General features: G+C 43.1%; 1 protein-coding gene across 1 annotated transcript in view; it reads left to right on the top strand.

Annotated features, from left to right (window-relative positions):
* Window positions 1-5,308: 5,308 nt before the first annotated feature.
* The window catches only part of KIAA1671 (KIAA1671 ortholog), a 160,153-nt gene continuing 140,489 nt past the window's right edge, over window positions 5,309-24,972 (top strand). Inside the window, exon 1 of the mRNA XM_048821755.2 lies at window positions 5,309-5,389. The gene's annotated coding sequence lies outside the window, so the exon portion shown is untranslated. The remainder of the gene's footprint in view (window positions 5,390-24,972) is intronic.

A 24,972-nucleotide genomic window follows, 5' to 3' on the forward strand; every position in this document is an offset into this window, starting at 1 on the left:
TGTTGTCATGTCATATGATAACTCTTTCCACTCAGCTGGTATCTCAGGAGGATGTTAAACAGCAACTACTAAAGTTAGATATTTTAAAATCAGCAGGTCCAAATAATTTGCATCCAAAAGCTATCAAACAGCTGGCTGAAAAGCTCACTGGACCATTAATACTGATGTTCAGTAATTCTTGGAACATTGGGGATGTTCCAGAAGGCTGGAAGACAGCTGATGCTGTGTTAATATTTAAAAAGAGTAAACAGATGACCTGGGTAATTATAGTCTTGTCAGTCTGACATCAGTCCCAGGAAAGATAATGGAGAGGCTGGTACAGGACTTGATTAATAAAGAATTATGGAGAGTAATATAATGAATGCCAATCAACGTGGTTTGATGGAAAATAGACCTTGTCAGACTAACTTGATATATTTTTTTGATGAGACTACAAGTTTGCTTGATAAAGATAATAGTATCGATTGTAATGGACATCTCTATGGTGTTTGACTAAACAAGCCCAGTTCCCTCAGCCTCTCCTCATAAGCCATGTGCCCCAGCCCCCGATCATTTTCGTTGCCCTCCGCTGGACTCTCTCCAATTTGTCCACATCCTTTCTGTAGTGGGGGCCCCAAAACTGGACGCAATACTCCAGATGTGGCTTCACCAGTGCCGAATAGAGGGGAATAATCACTTCCCTCGATCTGCTGGCAATGCTTCTACTAATGCAGCCCAATATGCCGTTAGCCTTCTTGGCAACAAGGGCACACGATTGACTCTCATCCACTGTATTCCCTAGGTCTTTTTCTGCAGAACTGCTGCTTAGCCAGTCGGTCCCCAGCCTGTCGTGGTGCATGGGATTCTTCCGTCCTAAGTGCAGGACTCTGCACTTGTCCTTGTTGAACCTCATCAGATTTCTTTTGGCCCAATCCTCCAATTTGTCTAGATCAGTCTGGACCCTATCCTGACCCTCCAGCGTATCTACCTCTCCCCCCAGCTTAGTAGTCATCCCCAAACTTGCTGAGGGTGCAATCTATCCCATCATCCAGATCATTCATACAAATGTTGAACAAAACTGGCCCCAGGACTGACCCCTGGGGCACGCCACTTGATACCGGCTGCCAGCTAGACATCGAGCCATTGATCACTGCCTACTGAGCCCAACAATCTAGTCAGCTTTCTATCCACCTTATCATCCATTCATCCAATCTATACTTGCTGGCAAGAATACTGTGGAAGACCATATCAAAAGCTTTGCTAAAGTCAAGATATATCATGTCCACTGCTTTCCCCATATCCACAGAGCCAGTTATCTGATCACAGAAGGCAATCAAGTTGGTCAGGCATGACTTGCCCTTGGTGTATCTATGTTGACTGTTCCTGATCACCTTCCTCTCCTCCAAGTGCTTCAAAATGGTTTCCTTTCAAAATGACAAGTAGCAGGAGAGCAGTTATTTTATCTTTGCATTTAACACTGGTATGACCACTGCTGGAATACTGTGTCCAGTTCTGGTATCCACAGTTCAAGAAGGATGTTGATAAATTGGAGAGGGTTCAGAGAAGAGCCACAAGAATGATTAAAGGGTTAGAAAACCTGCCTTATAGTGATATCAAGCAACCTTATTTTTTAAGCTTAACAAAGAGTTTAGGGGATGACTTGATTACAATTTATATGTACTTACATGGGGAACAAATACTTGATAATGAGTGCTTCAATCTAGCAGACAAAAATGTACACCTTATTCCCAGTCTGAATTTATCTAACTTCAACTGCCAGCCATTGAATCATGTATACTGAGGGTAATTAACCACTGGAACAATTTACCAACGGTCATGGTGGATTCTCCATCACTGGCACCTTTTGAACCAAGATTGGATGTTTTTCTAAAAGATCTGTTCTAGGAATTAATTTGGGAAAGTTCTCTGGCCTGTTATACAGGAGGGAAAATTAGATGATCACAGTGGTCCAATCTGGTCTTTGAATCTAGTGTAACTCAGATCTGTATTTGGCCCAGTCACTGGCAGGGCAGTACTTGCATTTATAGCATCTGCAGTTAACCTATTTCTCCACTGTAGGGCACTGATACACTACATGAGAGAGACAAGATGGGAGGACCAGATCCTAGTTGAAATAGACAGTGTTTGATACTCAGTTGCAGTTCATGTCGTTCTTTTTATAACTTCATTTTGTGTGGTCTCTTTTCAAGCTGTAAAGTCTAACAAAGTCAATTTAAAAAAAAATCCAACAACCTGAAAACACTCCTAATTTATTGGCTCTTATGTGTGGTTACTATGACAGCAGAAACAAAGTTCACTTGTCAGCAAAAGGACTGGCTGGAACTAGCAGTGCCAACGATAGATACATTGGTATGTCTTAAACTGCTAAGCCGTGTTCATTTGGATGATAAATTCTGTATTATTTTTAAAAACCAGAAACGCACAGATTAATTAGTTCTATTATTTTTATAAGGGGCAACGTTCTGCCGAGTTGTATGGAACTTGCATATAATTGCATTGAGATTTCTGGTGAAATCATAAACCAAGGGTGCAAAGTTCAAGGGGCTGTGTCCATGGCGTCTTGCAGGATCTGCTTGCTAGTGCTGTTGCCCCTCTGGGATGGAATTACAGCTTTAATTTATGACATGGGTTGGGACTCAATATTTAACATTATCCATGGATTGCAGTTAATTCCTATGAATTAAATACTCACTCCTGAAGAGGAGGGGTTTATGTAAGAAGCTGGGGTGCCTGGAGGGGAAGGAATCCTTTCCCATATGCCACACAATGACAGTGGAACTTTGCTCTGCATGAGCGACTGCACTCCACCCATGGAAGGTAGGCGAATGCCGGTGGCCCTCCAGCCTGGCTCCAAAACCTCTGTGAATTGGCTCCAGCTTTGCTCATCCATGTAAAAAGTACTCAGATCCTAGGGGCAGGATCTCAGCATCCTCTTTCCTCAATGCCCCTGGAACTGCCTTGGTTCCTCCTATGGTCAGGTCCCCACCAAGTGACAAGGGCTAGGGGAGGGGGGAGGATTTGGGCCCTTGCCTTTAGACTGTAAGCACTTCAGCATACAGTCCCGCTTGTGCTATTTCACCTATCCTACAGTGCTATGTCCACCCGTAGCATTATGCATGGAGTTTTTGCCAGCAGCCTGCTGGATCTTGAAGCATCTGAGAAGCGAGTTCCTATGGCTGTAGCTGAAGCTTTAAAAGTGTCATCTCTTTGGGAATTTTCATTTTCAAAACTTCTAAAAGTACACCTGAGGTTTTCCCCTCAGAGGGTGGGAATCCCAGAAGGTAGCCAGAAGTGAGTCTCAGTAGCTTCTACAGAATATTTGCTTTTGCTTGAAATAGCTCTGAGTGGCACTCACCAAAATCATGGGGTTTTGGAAAGACTGTAACAGCGGATACCCTGCTTGGCTAGGTCTCAGATGACTGGCTCTGTTGCTGGGTGTAGGCAGCTCTATGGAGGAAGATGCCATTGAGGCAGACATCTGAGCAATAATGTGATGATTTAGTTGTTAACTACACCACTCCAACTGAGATCAGGACCCCACTATGCTAGGTGCTGTACATACATATAGTAAAAGACAACACTTCCCGAAAGAGTCTATAAGCTGAAGAGTCAAGACAGAGAGGAGTAGTGCCTCTCTTACAAATAGGGAACTGAGGCATACAGAAAACCTGTGGCAGAGATGGGAAGTGAAGCGTGATCTCCTGAGGTTGAGACAAGTGCTTTAATCACAACAGCAGCCTTCCTCGCTAGGATTTAATCTGTGATTACTCAGAGTGAATCTTGCATAACACTTCAGGGTCTTGCCAGGACTTGGGATCTGCATCTTTCCACCAAAACACCAGAGCATCACCGCGGCTGCCATTTTCCTTTGAATACAACAGTGGAAAGCTACATAACACGTGTGGCGGATATCCCGTCCTCAGCGTTCAGAAACATTGCGACAGCACAGCAGTTTAGTCACAGGCCCAAATTCTACTGTTACTATGATGCGACTTTTGTTGACATCAAAGGCATCTCACAGGAGTAAATGAGGGATGAATTTGCCTCAGTCTCTTTGCGTTATGTGGGTACTCTTAACAGTGTGAGCACGGAGCTGTCTTGCTGAGAGACAAAAGGCTAACATCGCTCACCTGGCCTGGCAATAGCATGCCTCTAGGTACTGAAGGTTGGACTCTCCCTTTATCTCCACATCTCAGTGCAGATATTTTCTGTTTACAGTGACTCATGCCCCTCTGAGTGTCACTCTGCCTCACTGCTACTTTGGACTCACTGTTTATAGAGCACCACACCTTCCTTAATGGCAAAGTGTCATATTTCCACAGCTCCAACAATGCGTGACCTTAAAAGTGGTAGGGGGCAGGGGAGATTCTCATGGACGCTCTTAGGGGGCATCTGAGTTATTCTGGTCTGAATCCCCATGTGTGCATTCGGGTTTGGGAATAAGGGTGCCTTTGTTGGGTTTAACGTGTACAGCTTCCAGGAGCCGGCCTCCCCTGCCCGTCGTTCCTCGGCCTTTTGAGTTACGTCGGAAAGGCCTTGGTACTGTAATTGGCACCACGTTCTCGCAAGAGCCGCGGTGAAGGTCGCCCAAAGGTCCCTCATCAGCAAAAGGCGTCACTGTGTGAAATATTCACCTGCGGGGGCTGAGGCTGAACCACCTTGTACCCCCCATGCAACAAAATCAGCCGGCCTCGAGGGGGCAAAGCCAGCAGGGCGGGGCTCTCCAGGCCTGGCTTCAGGTGCGTACAGCCCCGAGCACCCCGGGCTCCAGCTGAAGCCTGACCCCGCCTCCCAGGCCCCAGCAAAGGCACCTCCGCGTAGGGGGCGCCTCCCCCGGGGGCACTGGCTCAGTGTGTGCGGGGGGGGGGTGCTGGGAACCCTGGAGATGAGGGAAACCACTTGGCGCCGGGGGGGGAGGCCGCAGCCCCCCCCCTCAGTCCCAGCGCCCCCCCCCCGTCCCAGCGCCTCTGGCCTCGGCTCCCGAGCCCCCAGGGCAGCCCGGCTGCGGGCCCAGCCCCGTACAACTCCCCGTGAGCCAGGCAGGTCTATGGGGGGGGGCGGGGGCGAGCGAGCCCCAGGAGAACGGACGCGAGCTCCCGAGCCCTCACGGCCGGGCTCCCCCCGCCCCGGGCAAGCCCCGCCCGCCGGGTGTCCGCCTCGCCCAGGCCCCGCCCAGCTCGCGGTCACCATGGTAACAGAGGCGCTTCCCTCCGTTCCGCCCGTGGGGCCGGCAGCAGGTTGGGCTGCGCGCGGGGCGGGCTCTCGTGGTGCGCGAGCGGTCGGCTCCCCCCGCCCCCCCCCGGCAGCAGGCTAGGCTGCGCGGTGCGCCCGGCGGCAGCGGGAGGAGGCGCCGCGCTGGGGCTGGGGCGCCCGCACGCCCGGGACGCAGGTGGGGGCTCCGCGGCTGGGCCCTGCGGGGCTGGGACCCTCTGAGACTCGCTCTGGGGGGAGGGGCCGAGCTGTCTCAGCTCCCGCCCCCCGAGGGCGCCATGGACCGGACCCCCGCGGGACCCCGCCCCCCTCAGGGCAGGGCACCCTGACCCCCCCCTCCCCAGGGGCACCCTGCTCCCCGCCTTCCTGAGCCCCCTTCCCGGGGGTACCCTGCCCCCCAAGACCTCCCTGCCCCCTCTCCCCAGGGGTACCCTGCCCCCCAGACTTCCCTGCCCCCCAGACCTCCCTGCCCCCTCTCCCCAGGGGTACCCTGCCCCCCAGACTTCCCTGCCCCCCAGACCTCCCTGACCCCTCTCCCCAGGGGTACCCTGCCCCCCAGACCTCCCTGCCCCCCAGACCTCCCTGACCCCTCTCCCCAGGGGTACCCTGCCCCCCAGACTTCCCTGCCCCCCAGACCTCCCTGACCCCTCTCCCCAGGGGTACCCTGCCCCCCAGACTTCCCTGCCCCCCAGACCTCCCTGTCCCCTAGACCTCCCTGACCCCTCTCCCCAGGGGTACCCTGCCCCCCCAGACTTCCCTGCCCCCCAGACCTCCCTGACCCCTCTCCCCAGGGGTACCCTGCCCCCCAGACCTCCCCTCCCCAGGGGTGCCCTGCCCCCCCCCAGACCTCCCCGACCCCTCTCCCAAGTTGCACCCTGCCCCCCGACCTCTCCTCCCCAGGGGTATCCTGGCCCCCTGACCCCTCTCCCAAGGCGCACCCTGCCCCCCAGACCTCTCCTCCCCAGGGGCACCCTGCCCCCCCCAGACCTCCCTGACCCCCCCTCCCAAGGCGCACCCTGCCCCCCAGACCTCTCGTCCCCAGGGGGTACCCTGCTCCCATCTCTCTGAGACCCCCCCGCCCTGGGGCACCCTGCCCTCATTGTTTACCCTCCCTCGCCTCTCTGAAAGTGCCCGGCCGAGCCCTGCTCCACGTGCCCCGGGCCCCCTGGGCGGCCCTTCCCAGTCCCCTCGCGCAGGCCCGTGGGTTGCCGCGGCGCTGAGCACCCCAGCCGCGAAGGGAGCGGAGGGTGCTCAGCGCGTCTGGAAGTCGGGCTGCGAGCTCTGCCTTTAGGTGTCCAACTTCAGGTCCCCGAGTTTGAAAACGCTGGTCCGGGACTTGTTCCCAAAGTTAGCGGACAACTTCCCTGTGGGTCTGAGCTCTGCTCAGCTGGTGCTTGTAAATGGCTTTGAAGCTTCTGTAGAAATCCCGAGGAGCCTTGTGTGTCTCTCTGACATTCGGTGATTTGTCAAACTGATATACACTGGTAACTTCTCATGCATAAAGTATTTGCAGAAAGATTTATAAGCTGGCTGCTTCCAGATATTTTTCTTCCCTTGTTTTTTGTTGTTTTGGTGGTGGTTGTTATGGTCTCCATTTCTGTGGGAATAATGCATCCCTTTTGATGGGATTAAACACTAAAGCTGTTTGGAAAAGTGTAACCATCTCTAGTGGTAGCTACAGATAAAACTCCTACTCCCCGTTCTTCCCCTCATTGTTCTTATTTCCCTTCCCATCATTAGTTACCTGTCAACTGGACAAATAATTGCCTAATCTGAGTATCAACTGGGTATCTTGGTTTAAATTGTTCTAACACTGATTTTATTTTGTTTCCTTGCTAAAATAAAAATAATGTCTAAGGAAAATGTTAATGCTATAACTTCCTTCTCTACTGTGTCATTCCACAGTATTTAAATCTTATTAAAGCCTCATGGGTTAATTAAGAGACTGACATCCATAATTTGTTGTATAGCACTTGAGATGATTAGACTTGGTTGAGCTACATTTTTAATGTCATTGTTTATTCTCTTTAGGTTTATTTGTTTCAGTTTGGTGTAACTGGAAACAAGTGCAGGGCTTCATGATTCCAACGCATTGTGGATGCAAATAGCTTGTTTTTGGCTAAATTGGTCCATATATTTGCAATTTTAGCAGTGCTAAATTGAAATAGTAAAGGATCCGGATGGAAAGAAAAGATTTATATTTTGTCATTATTTGGTGCATCTAACATAATATACATTTATTTTGTACCAGAATTGGAAAAACATGCAGTAATTCATATGTGACTACAAGGACATTGTATAGTTAGGTTTATGCTATATTGGGCATAAGTAATCTGTTAAAAAGATCACATGGGGCCTAATCCCACTGCCATGAAGTCAGTGGAGGGCCTGCAGTTGATTTCAGTGGGAGGAGAATCTGTATCTGGGTGTTCTAAAACTGCAAATTAAACATATCTGTTGAGATGGAAGTCCAAGTCTGTGAATCCACTTTTTTCCCTGCATTATTTATTATATTCAGTTTTAGTAATAAACTGCTTGTGTGGATTTAATTGCAGGATTGTTACTGTACTTTCCTTTTCTGAGAAGCTAAGTAATTAGTTATGTAAACATGAATATTGATTTGATATTTGTTTCTGATGCATCATCTATGTGACTTTGACTTTTCAGTATGGAATGGATTTAAGGAAAATCGTGTTTGGCAGATGGTATGCTGCTAATCTATGCCATCATGTAATGTGGTAACCAGTTTGTATTCTTTTGGCTTTGATTTTTCAGAGTATAATGGTATAAATCTGTTCAAGATAATCTGCTGCACGTGACAATGTAAAATGTTGGTATCATGCTAAAGGAACACTAACATATGGCCATTGATGTTCTGTCAAAATAGACTTTTTTCTGTGGCAACTGTAGGCAATTTTCATGGCAAGCGGAGGAGGTAAACAATGTTACTAGGGTAACAGTGAAGTTAGATCAGATGCCTCAGACCCACTTTTTTTTTTTTTTTTTTTTTTTGTACAAGAATGGATATTGGGTTTTCCCCCCTCCAGAATAGAAGGTTTTTTCTTTATGCCATAAAACAGGGTGGTTCACACCTTTTTGAAGCAGAGTGGTTATGATTTTTTTTTCTACAATATTCTGGGACATAGTAAAGGAGTAGACAATACATGGAAGAAATTGCCTGGTTAAATAATGGGGAAAGTCAACTGGTAACATAATCCAGTTATTTTTCTACAATTTCTCTAAGAACTGTTGCTGGTTATGGTAAAACAATATTACAGGATTTGTTTTAGTGTATATTGAGCTAAAACTACTTATCCATAAAATAGAAACAAAGTTGTAAAACCTTCCTTATCTGGAATAGTTTAGTTGACAAAATTGCTTTTTAGACAGAAGATGTAACCTGTGACATAATTGTAGCAAAAAATAGTTTTTAGAAAGGATTTTTAAAAATAGTTTGTGCCCTTCCAGAGTACAATACGAATTAAAATTATTTAAAGCTTGATTCCCTACTCGAAAAGACTTCAGGTTATCAAGTCTGTTTTCCTCTGTGGTTACCTGAGCTTACTGATTAAAGTAAATGTTTTTTGTGTGCTCCTAGTATTAGCTATATTAATTTATTATTGCGTTCATCACATTTTTTCTTCCTGCTAAGGATATTCCAGCTACTACAGATAATATTGCCCACAACCTTCACTTCTCCATTTGTGCTATAAGAAAGTGCAGAAGAGAGTGACTGAGTTTTTATAGATGAATTTTTTTTTGGATTATTGGGGAAAATCCTGAATACCATTATGAATAACATCATAGAAAATCTCTTTTAAAATCTATAATTCATGGGAGAGCACTCAGCATACCACCTTATTTTTTATTTATATTAAATTATATGTTTAGTACTGATTAAAGGTCCTTGCCTGATTGGCAACCCTGAAGATTGTAGTCCTTCCATATGATAGATACAGGCCAGAGTGTTTCATACATGTTTCTCTCATCCTGCCTGGTCTGGGCCTTCACAATAAACTAGGTACCAAGAATCAGGAAAAATGAGACATGTAATTCTGCACCAATGCAACTCCTCTGGTAGCAGCAATGTTGAAAGCTGTGTATATACAGGGTACAGACGTTTTTACCTCTGTCAGCTATGTCTAACCCTGAGAAGGGAGTTCAGTCTACATACTTATTCTGTCCTTGGCCTTTCTGTTAAAAATGCTGAAAATCATGATATCTTTTGGGATAGCTTGGTTTCTTCTGGAATAGGTGTTTTCTAGAGCTTCCAGTTCTGATTTGCAAATAACTTTCCTACAAGGAAGAGTGCCATATAGAAAGGGCAGTGCTTGAAAAATTTACAAGATGCCAAAGGGCTGTACATGAGAGACTGATATGAAAAATGAGGTGCAGGAGCCTTCCAGCAAGCTCCAGACGGAATGTAGGTGAGAAGTCCATGTCCCTCATCTCCCTTGCTGCTGTTAGGGTTCTGGGATTCCTGCCTGGGTGGTGTTCACAGACTCTGCTCCATCTGGCATATCGGCCTGGCTAGTAGATAAATTTGAACCCACTTTCTCTCCTCCCTCTCCTTTCACGTCAGCTTGGCTGCTGGAAAGGAGCAAGGAGCTTTCACTCCCCACCCCCAAGCCTCTTAGCTGCTGCAGTGGGGTATCATCACTGGTTTACATTTTTCTCAAGCTTTTTGTGTGGTCGTGGCCCATGAATAACTTCATTGCTGCCTCTTCTGGTAGCTTTCACAAGCATCATTAGAGTAAAACTAACATGATTCTTGGCAATTTTCCTGTGGCTCATGGGTTTCTAAATAGTCATCATGAAACTTACCAGAATTTTGATAATTTCACTGTTAGGAATGCTTGGGAAAGCTGAGAGGGATTAAAGGCACTAAAGTTTTCTGAAGACTCAGAAATACAGTACTGCATAGTCATAGCAGAAAGTCTTTCTTTGAGCATAAGAGTTAGAATAGCATTTTTTCTAATCTAGATCCCACAGAAATTGATACATTAGCCCTGCTCACTAGGGAATGTTTTCCACTGGCGAAGTGAACTTTTCAGGGCAATGGAAGTCACACATTGTTTATTAACTCTTTAAAATATCATAAATGTCATTAGTGTGCAATAATGTAACTTTTAAAATCAGAGTTTGCATTCAGTTTATCTCAAATGCCATTTTTCTTTCCTTATTTTCCAGATGTCTTTTTATGTAGAACAGTTTCCTGCAGTGGGGTCTGAGAATAGACTTGTTTTGCTCACTTATGTGGATTACAGTCTTAAACCCAGAGTTTGCAAAGACTTATGCAAGTGCTTCAGTTTATGCATTTTGAGTAGTCGCAATTAAGTTAACGTGTACGTAAGACTGCAGGGTTGGGGCCATAAGAACTCATGGGCCTGGCCTGGACTGTCTTGTCAAGGCAGGTACTTTTCTTGTGTACTTTCAAGAAGCTATTGTAGGAGTTGTTACTTGTATTTAGCAATCTAAAGAGAGCTCTTCAGTTGATGTAAATTGCTGTAGACTCACTGATGTTCAGGAAGCTAAGACAATTTACACTGGCTAAGGATATGACTCCTGCTGCCTGTTTCTATCATTTTTTGTTAAAAATTATTAGATAACTAAAACTGTAAATCCGGTAAATACTAGTTTCCTTTCCTCCATAATTAAAATGGAATATCAAGGTAATGTAGCAAGGCAATTCAGAGATGTAGTGTAATTGTTTACTACAAGTTGGCAGTACCTTTCTTTCACTTCTATAGTTCTGTAAATGTACTTGATGCTTTATGAATGAATGGAGATATTTGTTGTCCTACCTATCAGGGTGGATTTGATTTAAATCACTAGTCAGGAAGATTCGATTTAATCATGGATTTCTACATAAAAGTGCATTCTTGTTGGTTGTTATAACCTTAATACATATTCTTCACAACTCAGAGATGTTGGTTTCATTTTTAGAAGATACTCTATACATTTTTAAAGTGATTTATTTTGAAAACTTTTCAGATTAGTTTTACAGCTATATCAGAAAATGAATGATTGTTTGGTTATTTCATTTACCAAAGGTAATTGAAGCAGATAGTTCACCTCCCAATGACTTCATAAATATCTCCAAACCAGCAGGTTAATCATTAATATTTGAAGGATTTTCTTGCCATGCTGAATTAGGAGGAGAACATCACCAGACAGACATTTAAATTGTTTTATTTAACTAAAACAACAACATTATTTATTCTGGATTTTTTTCTTCAACAGCAAACATATAATATTTTAACAAAACAAGCATATGAATTTTTGAATTTAGTTTAACGTTCAAATTTTTTAAAATCAGGTTTGTTTTGTTAAAATTGTTTTTAACTAAAATAGTTAAACGAAATATTTAAAAAAAAAAACCCAAAATTAAATAGACTGTGTCAGCCAGGTCAACATGAGAAACTTGAAATATTGGCTTCTGCAGCTTATTCAGTCATCTTCACCTTCATTTTCCTGTTTGTTCATACTCTGGAAAAGAAAAACACGCTTTCTTGCTTTTTCAGGTCCCAAACGATTTCGCAGTTTGGAATGAATTATTCCAAAGGAAGAAAATATTCTTTCTACACCGGCAGAAGAAGCTACTGCTGTTAAAAGTGAGATTATCACTTCAACAGTCTCTGAATCCAAGTGCTTCAGTGACTTCCACCAGTTCACTGGTGTGACTTTCTTTAAAACATCATCAGCAAACATATTTCTTGAATGGTTCACCCTTGGCTCTGAAGTTTCTTATAGTTGGCATTATGGAGGGATGATTGCTGGATGTCCATGTCATAGCCAACTCCTCTTCTTCGGCAGTTAAGGTTTGATCCCAGTACCGAGTGTTGAGAATATTTGCAAGAAAATGAGCTGGAGATCGTGCTTAAGATCTCACTCAGTTCCTTCCAAATTTTAGCAGCGTCAGCCATAAAACAGCGATTTCCCTGCATTTTGTTCAAGGCTACAGAAATAGTCTTCCAGGTACTCTGCACGTGTTCAACATTTCTCTTAAGCCCAATGTTGGGAACTTTGGCTGTGATGGTGCCATCTATTTTTTCACAATTTTGTTCACCATCTGTCATCAGATTAGGCCAGTTCTTGATCTAGTGCTCAAAACAGTCCACTGCTGAGTTCCATCGCATGTCTTGTGGGAGAGTTAGCTTGGTTCCTCCCACTTTTTTAAAGAAGCTGCTGCAAAGTGGTTGTTATGATAGTATGTTGCAAATTCAACAACATTAGCCTTTATTTCTGGAACACTGAAGTCTTTTACATCAAATGAGCACTGCAACCATATGTTATTATCTTGGGACTCTCTTCACTGCTGAATTTCTTCTCATCTTGGATACATTTGCAGCATTGTCTGTGACCAAGCTGCGTACTAGACATTTGAATTTTTTTCCCACAGTTTGTTATAGCTTTTACTGCTACATTTTGTAAGTATTCTGCAATGTGTGCATTTCCTGATGTATCAATTGTTTTTGTAAGGAAGACGTTCCCTTCTTCTGTTGTCACACAAGCACGTACAACAGGATCATTGTGGACATTGCTCCACCCATCAAGACTCAGGTTAACAATTTCACCCTCTAGATCTTTTGCACATTGCTCAATTTCTCTTTCATACACTTTATCCAGCAATTTGCCTGCGACATCTGCTCTGTTGGATGGACTGTATCCTGGTCTTAATGACTGAATCATGTTAATGAAGTGTGGGTTCTCAATCATACGGAAAAGAGTTTGTTGCATAAACAAATGGGGCAATTTTTTCAACAATTACCTCTTTTTGTAATCTGCTGGTTCTTATCACAAACTTATCTATGGTTGTTTCTGGGTGATGGAGATTTTTTTTTTTCTTTTTGCTACAGGTGATATACTGTGTCTGTGTGACATACATGATGTGACTGAAACACTATCATTGGCAGATAACTCTGAAACTATAGAAAACAATGGTGATCTTGAAGGTGGATAGTCTTCAGAATCCTGTATGTTGAGGATGGATTCTCCTAAACAAAATAAGTCAATGCAGTTATTTAATTATTATTACCATAGTGCTCATTTAGTATGACTCATTGCATTCGCTAACACTCAGCACTACTTTAAAGGTGAAACTGTAAAAGGAAGAGCTGCCTATTTCAGCTATTTTTTTTATCACAACTGCGTCTAAGATGATAGTACCATAGAGTAACAACTGTATTTTTTTTGCTCAAATGCAAGAATTCAAGAACAGTCCGGAAGGAAGATGGGCAGTCCTTAAGAGAGAAGTATGAAATAAAAGTTTACCAACCTGAAGATTCTGCATGTTCAGACATGTTCCTTTCATCATCTTCAACGCAGCTTTCTCCTGAGAAGGAACACTTCTCATGATGTTGTTTCATTCGGGCAACCAGGCCTTGCATTTCTTTGTTGCACTGTTCGCATTTTGCGTGTATACCTGTCCTTACCCACAGGTAGAGGAACTTCATTAAAATATTCCCCAACTGGTCCTCTTTTACGGCCTGCTGCCATTATAGGTTTTCCCTTCTAGTGAGAGAATGGTATGGTAGATCTCAAATCAATGAAGTCTACGCTCAGAAAGACCTCAAGACTTCTGGAATATGCTGCTCAAACAGTTTAACTTTTGTTTCTACTGCGTGTCTCTAACTTCTCACATTTATCTCCAGACTTCTTCTCGTTGTCCAGATCTGTTCCGCCCCCAACAATCTTCTATTCACTGAACTTTTTGAAACTTTGCACATTTAGGGAGAGGTAAGGGATTGACTCTGTGTACACAAATTTGCAGAGGGACAATAAGGTTGAGGTCTGTTATGTCTCGCTTCTATATATTTATTTATTTATTTAAAACATTTTTGCTGTTAACAAGCATGTTATCTCTGGAGACACAAATCCACAGTTTGAGAACTGCAAAACTAAGCATCTCTGATGGTATCTTTTAGACTGAGCACTGAGCCCCATTGGGTCGATAGAAAGGTTAACCTAAATAATCTAGACAGAAGCCCCCAGAACCCCATAAAATTGGGTCCCTAATCCATGAACTATTGGAACTCATTTACATTTGTTGGATGATTTAGTGGGTGTTTGTCCTGCTTTGAGCAGGGGATTGGACTAGATGACTTCCTGAGGTCTCTTCTAACCCTAATATTCTATGATTCTACAAAACTTGTTTTAAACATTACATGAATATAATGTCTCATACTTTAGAATTTATAATCCTTATTCCATGATGAGATATCTTTGAGCTATAATGTATCTTAATTAAAATGATCTTTAAATTAGATAGTTTTTGAGGAAAAAAACTATCAAAAAATCCAATTTAAATTAAAAAAAATCTGATCTTTTAAAAAAAAAATCCTTGATTTTTTTTTTTTATCCACCTTGCTACCTATTTTTGTCACTGTCTACTCTTAAATTGGTTTCCTGGGGTGGATACATACTTTGTTGGCTTAGTGTTTAATTGTTAAATAATGAACTACTGCCAGGAGAACTAAACCCTACTTTGAATCAGACAAATCTTCACAGAATGAAAGCATAGTGTATTCAAAGGCCAGTTTGTAGACGCATGAATGAGAAGTAAACTGCTTGGAAGTGCAAGCCCAGACATGAAGCTCATGGTAATAGGCTGTGAATGCGATCTTCATTGTTGCTTTTGTTTTGACACGTGAGGGTGCCCACACTCTGAGACTCTTGTAATATCTTGGATATTTGTTTTGTATATAAGGACAATACAAAACCACGCTGTGGAAAAGCCGCAAAACTAATGGATTTTTGCTGTTGTCTCTGAGAGCTAAGCTTTTTTTTTTAATTTAAATGAAGTTTCTAGTCTCTCTAGTTGCAAAGATGGTCTTCACAGTGTAAACTAGTGCATGATTGTCTTGAGTTGCAGTCAGAGAAACTGAAACAATAGCATCAAGAGAGCTCTGAACTTCCCTCAGCAAATAATTCAAATTAATCTTGAATCCAAATAGTTAACCACTTAATTGCAGGACGATGTATGGGATACATGTGCAGATGCAAATATGTGCTGTTTCTGTTCTGTGCAGCTGGATATGCTGACTTGTCCTGCAATTTTTTCAGAAATAGCTGCTGGTTCAGCACTTTCACATTCTAGTATCAATGAAGAAAGTTAAATGAGCATGGATAGCTGGCTCTGATTTTGGTTTTCTTGCAGATGGCACATGCTCACTGAATACTAAAAAAGAAAAGGAGTACTTGTGGCACCTTAGAGACTAACCAATTTATTTGAGCATGAGCTTTCGTGAGCTTTTGAAAGCTCATGCTCAAATAAATTGGTTAGTCTCTAAGGTGCCACAAGTACTCCTTTTCTTTTTGCGAATACAGACTAACACGGCTGTTACTCTGAAAACTGAATACTAAGTTGACTCAAGGTGGTGGAGAGGGAGTGGATCCCCTCAATACTTTTAACCTTTTATATAGGTTTAGAGGATACCACATACTTCAGAATTCTGCTTACTTGGAGAGTGACCCATTTAATCCTCTACTGAACTAGTCACAAACCAAATTATCTGAACGCTTTCTTCTGGAATCCTTTACCAGTACTGTTTCAACAGTGGATAGCAAAGCAAAGTGGGGCCTAACAGAAGTTAGTTGTTAGCTGCAACATTTCATGATGCAGCCCAGTGAACTGAATGCTCTTTCATGAGGCAATTGGATGATACTGCACATTGTCTACACATTGTCTTGTTTGGTTTCAGAGTAGCAGCCGTGTTAGTCTGTATCCGCAAAAAGAAAAGGAGGACTTGTGGCACCTTAGAGACTAACAAATTTATTTGAGCACAAGCTTTCGTGAGCTACAGCTCACTTCATCGGACTCATTGTATTGTGTTTATCTGAGCTTGTACAGGTGGGAGAAAAATGGGTTCTTAGGGGATCTGGATGTTAGTAGAATGACTGTAATGTTTTAATGCCTTTCCTGAGCTATGTAAGATGGATATCATAGAATATCCAAGTTGGAAGGGACCTCAGGAGGTCATCTAGTCTAACCCCCTGCTCAAAGCAGGACCAACACCAACTAAATCATCATGTGTAACTTTTTTTTAGTCTTCCAGGACTAAAGGGTAAGATCTGTCAGGATGACCTCAAAATCTGGTCACCAGGAGAAAGTTGTTATATTTAATAGCTGAGGTGGATCTACTGGCCTAGTCTCAAATGACTCAGCCTATTATGAGCTTCTTGAAATGTACTTCTGTGAAAGAGAAATACAGGATTCAGTTAACTCCTCAGATCCAGTTGGCTGATCTGATTGCTTTAGAGTGAATTCTGCTTGGGCTGAAAAAGTGTGTTACTGGAAGCTAAACTTCTAAAAGTGACTCCTTAAATTGTCCTGGGTAGTTTTAAAGGGATACTGGCAACTTGAATTTTTAAAAATTTAATAATTAAAAATATCCAGTTTCTGTTAGACTTCTTAAATAACAGTCCTGAAGATTTTTAAATTCCTTTGAAACAGAATTTTATCAAGATCAAGGATCTTGTGATCTTTCTAAGGATCTTTTCAGCAGAGGAAACCTAACTGATTATAAGGGTGAAACTGATTAGACACAGTGATGTCGGATGTACAATCTGGGGGAAAATATCAGTGTGTTTCATATAATAGTTTCAGTTCTAGTGATCTGAGGTGATACTTGCTAACATAATAGGTACATTATTTTCTGATATGTTTGATTATTTTTTTGCCAAGTTGACACTGTCCCTTTTACAGTCTGAACTTGTGACCCCATGGGTAGAAGCACGTGATCCTTTATTATTGGAGAGCTGGGATTCCATGTGCCCCAGTAATACATAGCATTAATTATTTTATCAGGCAGCTCACAAGATATGGGACCTTACAATTCCAATTAACTGATTTACAAAAAAGCTTCTTTAGATCATTTATAGAGATTGTTACTTTGATGATGAGGAACCTGGCTTGTGGGATGCATATGACAAATATAATAAACATGTATCTGATTCCTTAAAAAAATCTTTTAAAGTATATGTATAAACAGAGTTTTTATTGGTATTGTTAGGGAAGACATGCATAACTCACTTGGGACTGGCGCAAGTGCTAGAGGAGCCAACTAGGGGGGGCGCTTTTCTTGACCTGCTGCTCACAAACCGGGTAGAATTAGTGGGGGAAGCAAAAGTGGATGGGAATCTGGGAGGCAGTGACCATGAGTTGGTTGAGTTCAGGATCCTGACGCAGGGAAGAAAGGTAAGCAGCACGATACGGACCCTGGACTTCAGGAAAGCAGACTTCGACTCCCTCAGGGAACGGATGGCCAGGATCCCCTGGGGGACTAACTTGAAGGGGAAAGGAGTCCAGGAGAGCTGGCTGTATTTCAAGGAATCCCTGTTGAGGTTACAGGGACAAACCATCCCGATGAGTCGAAAGAATAGTAAATATGGCAGGCGACCAGCTTGGCTTAATGGTGAAATCTTAGCGGATCTTAAACATAAAAAAGAAGCTTACAAGAAGTGGAAGGTTGGACATATGACTAGGGAAGAGTATAAAAATATTGCTCGGGCATGTAGGAATGTTATCAGGAGGGCCAAATCGCACCTGGAGCTGCAGCTAGCCAGAGATGTCAAGAGTAACAAGAAGGGTTTCTTCAGGTATGTTGGCAACAAGAAGAAAGCCAAGGAATGTGTGGGCCCCTTACTGAATGAGGGAGGCAACCTAGTGACAGAGGATGTGGAAAAAGCTAATGTACTCAATGCTTTTTTTGCCTCTGTTTTCACTAACAAGGTCAGCTCCCAGACTGCTACGCTGGGCATCACAAAATGGGGAAGAGATGGCCAGCCCTCTGTGGAGATAGAGGTGGTTAGGGACTATTTAGAAAAGCTGGACGTGCACAAGTCCATGGGGCCGGACGAGTTGCATCCGAGAGTGCTGAAGGAATTGGCGGCTGTGATTGCAGAGCCATTGGCCATTATCTTTGAAAACTCGTGGCGAACGGGGGAAGTCCCGGATGACTGGAAAAAGGCTAATGTAGTGCCAATCTTTAAAAAAGGGAAGAAGGAGGATCCTGGGAACTACAGGCCAGTCAGCCTCACTTCAGTCCCTGGAAAAATCATGGAGCAGGTCCTCAAAGAATCAATCCTGAAGCACTTGCATGAGAGGAAAGTGATCAGGAACAGCCAGCATGGATTCACCAAGGGAAGGTCATGCCTGACTAATCTAATCGCCTTTTATGATGAGATTACTGGTTCTGTGGATGAAGGGAAAGCAGTGGATGTATTGTTTCTTGACTTTAGCAAAGCTTTTGACACGGTCTCCCACAGTATTCTTGTCAGCAAGTTAAGGAAGTATGGGCTGGATGAATGCACTACAAGGTGGGTAGAAAGCTGGCTAGATTGTCGGGCTCAACGGGTAGTGATCAATGGCTCCATATCTAGTTGGCAGCCGGTATCAAGTGGAGTACCCCAAGGGTCGGTCCTGGGGCCGGTTTTGTTCAATATCTTCATAAATGATCTGGAGGATGGTGTGGATTGCACTCTCAGCAAATTTGCGGATGATACTAAACTGGGAGGAGTGGTAGATACGCTGGAGGGGAGGGATAGGATACAGAAAGACCTAGACAAATTGGAGGATTGGGCCAAAAGAAATCTGATGAGGTTCAATAAGGATAAGTGCAGGGTCCTGCACTTAGGACGGAAGAACCCAATGCACAGCTACAGACTAGGGACCGAATGGCTAGGCAGCAGTTCTGCGGAAAAGGACCTAGGGGTGACAGTGGACGAGAAGCTGGATATGAGTCAGCAGTGTGCCCTTGTTGCCAAGAAGGCCAATGGCATTTTGGGATGTATAAGTAGGGGCATAGCGAGCAGATCGAGGGACGTGATCGTTCCCCTCTATTCGACATTGGTGAGGCCTCATCTGGAGTACTGTGTCCAGTTTTGGGCCCCACACTTCAAGAAGGATGTGGATAAATTGGAGAGAGTCCAGCGAAGGGCAACAAAAATGATTAGGGGTCTGGAACACATGAGTTATGAGGAGGGGCTGAGGGAACTGGGATTGTTTAGCCTGCAGAAGAGAAGAATGAGGGGGGATTTGATAGCTGCTTTCAACTACCTGAAAGGGGGTTCCAAAGAGGATGGCTCTAGACTGTTCTCAATGGTAGCAGATGACAGAACGAGGAGTAATGGTCTCAAGCTGCAGTGGGGGAGGTTTAGATTGGATATTAGGAAAAACTTTTTCACTAGGAGGGTGGTAAAACACTGGAATGCGTTACCTAGGGAGGTGGTAGAATCTCCTTCCTTAGAGGTTTTTAAGGTCAGGCTTGACAAAGCCCTGGCTGGGATGATTTAACTGGGAATTGGTCCTGCTTTGAGCAGGGGGTTGGACTAGATGACCTTCAGGGGTCCCTTCCAGCCCTTATATTCTATGATTCTATGACTTTGATCCTAATTTCTTTTCTCTATAGTACATTCTCATGATCTGAAACTATTAAACAGCTAACTACCTAGACTCCTCTCTATTGCTATTTTAAAGTTATGTTACAATTGGGAAATGATATTACATGTTAGTTTTTTAACCTGTCTGGAGTGTTTTAAAATGGTAGTTTGTGTCTTTTATGTACTGTGCATAAATCACTTTCCTTATGTGCACTGTACACTTTAATTAGGTGAGCTTCTATACGTTATTTTATAATAAGCATATTAGTGGCAATTCTATGATACACTCAAAAGATTCCAGAGAATTGTCTGTTGGACATAATCCTTGTTGGTTTTTATAGATGTGTAATCCGTGGTGTGTTTTTGTTGATACATGCACCTAGACATATGGTGTGAAATCCTAGCTCCCCTGAAGTGATAGCAAAATTCTCATTGATTTCAGTGGACCAGGATTTCACTCACAGTACCAGGTTTCAGAGTAGCAGCCGTGTTAGTCTGTATTCGCGAAAAGAAAAGGAGGACTTGTGGCACCTTAGAGACTAACAAATTTATTTGAGCATAAGCTTTCGTGAGCTGCAGCTGAAATTTGTTAGTCCCTAAGGTGCCACAAGTACTCCTTTTCTTTTTACTCACAATACTGGTTATCAGGAGCAAGTTCACATTTTTCATTTTTGGCTCATGAGAAATCTATAATGAATTTCTCAAACTGGATACATTGAAGACTGAACATTTCTTACCCTTTGAAACAAGTTACTATATTAATTATCTTGATTTATAATAAATTTGTTACAGCACGTAGAAAAAATTGAAACTATAAATTTCAGGAGCTTAATCATTTGACTGGATGCATGAAACTATCAGTCTTCAGGTGTAGAAAAGTGAGCATTAAATGAATTACCGAAGTTTCATTACATAGAAACTGTAACCATGTATGAAATGTTTACTAAATACCTTTCATTGTGCTTGTGTTCACTGCAGAGTTAAAGTTACAACTTGAATGTTGCCCCTCACTTGAGACCTGTCCATTCACACAAACTCGTACCTCGAGTGTGGTGGTGCTTTTTACTTGAGTTAGCTCTGGTCAGCCAGAGGGTATAGGGTATATAGCTTGAGTTTTCACAACTCAACTGCTAATGCTTTCACTCTGTGCAGCTTGAGTTTTAGAGCTTGTCTACAAATGAAAGTTAATCCAGAATAAGGTAGGGCATGACTTTAAAGCATATTAACTATTCCTGATTAACTCCATGTGTGAACATGCTTATTCTGAAATAAATGCTTTGTTCCAAATTAGTTTACTCTAAATTCCAAAGTGGATTAAGCTAATTCGGAATAAGACCGCTTTTATTGTGGGATAAGCGGGTCCACACATGGAGTCAAAGAGGAATATCTCCCCATTTGGGAAAGTCCTTATTTTGCCGTGTGGCTGCTCTTACTCAAGCTAGGCTAATGAAGAGGAGCAAACATGAGTGTAAATAACTGTGCAGTGAAGACATAGCCATTGGGTATAAAAGAGGAGTATAAAAGAAATCAGCAATAGAGGATTAATTTTGTTTTAACTCTTGTTTAAACAAAAACAGAAGTGATATACCACATTTGCTGCAATACCTAGATCTGATTGGCCATTCATCCCTCATGTAGCCTATCTTAATGCATTATCTTGTTTATTTTTTCTGTTTAGGTATGAACATAAAAAGAAACTGTTGCTTTTCAAATATCTTAACATTTCCATGATGGATGTAAAATTGTCATCTAGAAATAGCTTTTTAATATAAAAACTCCTAGTTGCTGAGGGTGAAGACTTGCTGCTGTTTTGGCAAGACGCATCAAAAATATACGAACATTTGAATGTGCTGCAGCATTTAACACATGAATTGTACTTTCATTGATGCAACCAAAGCTGCTGCTGCACACAAAGGAAACTCTTCTTGTGCGATTACTTTTTCACAATGGCTCCTTTTCTAGTCCCAGTGTTGATCAATGGTTTGCTTCTGTCTGTTTCAACAAGGGGTCTTGGTCTGTATTCAGATCCACAATCTATTTCTGTTTTTGTAGATAATTGCTTCATACCATCATGAGATATAAATCTGAAAATATAAACTTATTCAGTTCTCAGGAATTTAAATGCCACTATGTGTCCAAGTTTTTTGTTCATCATCTTCTTTCTAGTAGTGGTAATGAGTTCAAACTTTGACTTGGAATTAAGTCTTTATAGGTACTTTTACAAGTCAGTTTTAGCATTAATGGCTTTCAAAGGGGGGGTAAATTGGGGCAAAATTTAGGAGGGATGTTTGTATGCCTCACAGTAAGGGCCTGTCTACACTGGCACTTTACAGCACTGCAACCTTGCTCAGGGGTGTTAAAAAAAACACCCGCCTGAGTGCAGCAAGTTTCAGCACTGTAAAGCACGGGTGGAGACAGTGCATCAGCGCTGGGAGCCGCGCCCCTCATGGAGGTGGGTTTTTAGAGCGCTGGGAGAGCTCCCCACCAGCGCTTTGCCGCAACCACACAAGCCACATTAAAGCGCTGCCGTGGCAACGCTTTAACATTGCCAGTGTAGACTAGCCCTAAGTCAACAAAACAAGTCTTTAGAAGGACATGGCTGTCTCATCCTTAATAAATGCATTTGCAGCTGTCAATCTGTAATACATTTTATTTTACAGATGGTCTGACCCATTGCGGGGAGGGATAGCTCAGTGGTTTGAGCATTGGCTTGCTAAACCCAGGGTTGTGAGTTCAATCCTTGAGGGGGCCATTTAGGGATCTGGGGCAAAAACTGGGGATTGGTCCTGCTTTGAGCAGGAGGTTGGACTAGATGACCTCCTGTGGTCCCTATGATTCTATGAACTTTTGGCTTACATAGCTGTATTTGATTTTCATGGGAACCTTCACGTTTCTTCATGGAACAAAATGGACACAGATTTTGTTTTATAATTGCCTTTCTTGCTCAGAGTCTACAGCCAAGATGGCTTGCTCTTTTCCTGGTGGATTTTACAAGAAACACCATTTTTATGTGCTGTCAAATGACGGAACCTGAATCATGTTAGTCCTTGTTGGATATTTAATATAAATGTAGTCTTGCCTTAGGTTTCTAATTAGCATTCTATTTAAAATATATTCACTAATACCATCCTCTTCTTGCAGCACACACACTGATACATGCAAAAAGAAAAGGAGTACTTGTGACACCTTAGAGACTAACAAATTTATTTGAGCATAAGCTTTTGTGAGCTACAGCTCACTTCATCGGATGCTTACCGTGGAAAATACAGTGGGGAGATTTTATATACACAGAGAACATGAAACAATGGATGTTACCATACACACTGTAAGGAGAGTGATCACTTAAGGAGAGCTTTCAGAGTAACAGCCGTGTTAGTCTGTATTCGCAAAAAGAAAAGGAGTACTTGTGGCACCTTAGAGACTAACCAATTTATTTGAGCATGAGCTTTCGTGAGCTACAGCTCACTTCATCGGAAGAAGGAGAGCTATTACCAGCAGGAGAGTGGGGGGGACACAGGGGACGACCTTTTGTATTGATAATCAAGGTGGGCCATTTCCAGCAGTTGACAAGAACATGTGAGGAACAGTAGGGGGAAAAATAAAAATGGGGAAATAGTTTTACCTTGTGTAATGACACATCCACTCCCAGTGTTTATTCAAGCCTAATTTAATGGTGTTCAGTTTGCAAATTAATTCCAATTCAGCAGTTTCTCGTTGGAGTCTGTTTTTGAAGTTTTTTTGTTGTAATATTGCCACTTCTAGGTCTGTAATTGAGTGACCAGAGAGATTGAAGTGTTCTTTGACTGGTTTTTGAATCTTATAATTCTTGACGTCTGATTTATGTCCATTTATTCTTTTACGTAGAGACTGTCCTATTTGGCCAATGTACATGGCAGAGGGGCATTGCTGGCACATGATGGCATATATCGCATTGGTAGATGTGCAGGTGAACAAGCCTCTGATAGTGTGGCTGATGTGATTAGGCCCTATTATGGTGTCCCCTGAATAGATATGTGGACCCAGTTGACAACGTGGCTGTTGTTACACTTATCTGAATTGCTCTTCCATTTGCTTCTGCTGTGCTTGCAGATTCTATTTGCACTTCTGCTCCAGACTGGGAGCATTTAGGGTTGGTTTTTGGCAGGCTGTGGGAGAACGTTAGCCGTAAGAAGACTGCTTGTGTACTGTGTGGCAGTGCGTATTCAGTTATATTTTCTTGAGGGCTGGATAAGGCAATGCCCAAATCTTGGTCAGCGAAAGGGCACTCTGTAGGGCCAAAGGGCTCTTCAGGAGTTTGCTATCAAATGAAAGGACATTGATCGCTTTGTGTTGCATCAGCATCCGATCTGATTAAGCACCTGAGTAAAACTGTACAACTGTAAGTTGAAATGTATCAACAAAGTCTAGCTCCAGTGTGTTTAAATTTAAAGTTTCTAAATTAAATACCATTGAAGTCTGTTTATCAGAATTTCAGCTAACTGAAAATCCCGATTATCTGAATGAGCAGTGTGTTTCCCATGCTCATCAGTGTTTTTGGCACCTGAGGTGGAGAGAGGGAGGGCGAGTAACTGCAAGAGACAGAAGCCTCCATCGTACTGCTTGGGTGGAGGGAGCTGGAAGGAAGATGGGGACAGTGAGGGAGCTGGGAGAGGCCCAGGGCAGCAGGAGTTGGCTCCCCCCGGAGCATGTACTATCCCTGTCTCCTGCTGCCTGCTCCCAGCTTCTGTTCCCACTGGGTGCTCTGCTGTAGGACAGTCATGCTACCTGGCTCCAGCTCTGCCCTGGGCTTCAGTTCTCTAGTCTAAAGAGATTCAGGCTCCTAGTCTCTGAGGGCTGGTGGATGCCCTGTAGCCGGGGAGCCAAGGAGCCGGAGCCAAGTAGCAGTACCACCTTACAGCAGAGCCCCCAGCTGGGAGCAGGAAGGCCCTTGCAGGCTGGATCTGGCCCATGGGCTGCCATTTGAAGAGCACTGCTATATGGTAGTGACAGATTAAAGTAAGGAGTTTGCAGGCCTCCGTTTGTGTGGTTCCTTTGAACCAAATCTGCTTTTGAATAGTGTCAGACAGCCCTATGATAACATGTATAACAAGCAAGACCTCAAAAAGGTAGTACTGAAGGGCTGGAATTGAAGCCCTATTAAGATCAAATACACATTATCCTTTCAGAGGAACCTGGGGGGATGGAATGGGATAGATTAACAATTGCTGTTTAGACTAGACTCAGTTACTACCTAGTTTGTGCTGAGTTTACACAATACCAATTACATTGTGGAGGTATATTACATTTTGTAGATAAGACCTGAATGCTTTTTCTTATCCATGCTCTCCCACTCTAAGATGTGTGACTTTATTTAATCAGCTTGTACAAGAAACCTTTGCA

This window comes from Caretta caretta, chromosome 15 (assembly GCF_965140235.1).
Source record: "Caretta caretta isolate rCarCar2 chromosome 15, rCarCar1.hap1, whole genome shotgun sequence".
Taxonomy (NCBI): Eukaryota; Metazoa; Chordata; order Testudines; family Cheloniidae; genus Caretta; species Caretta caretta.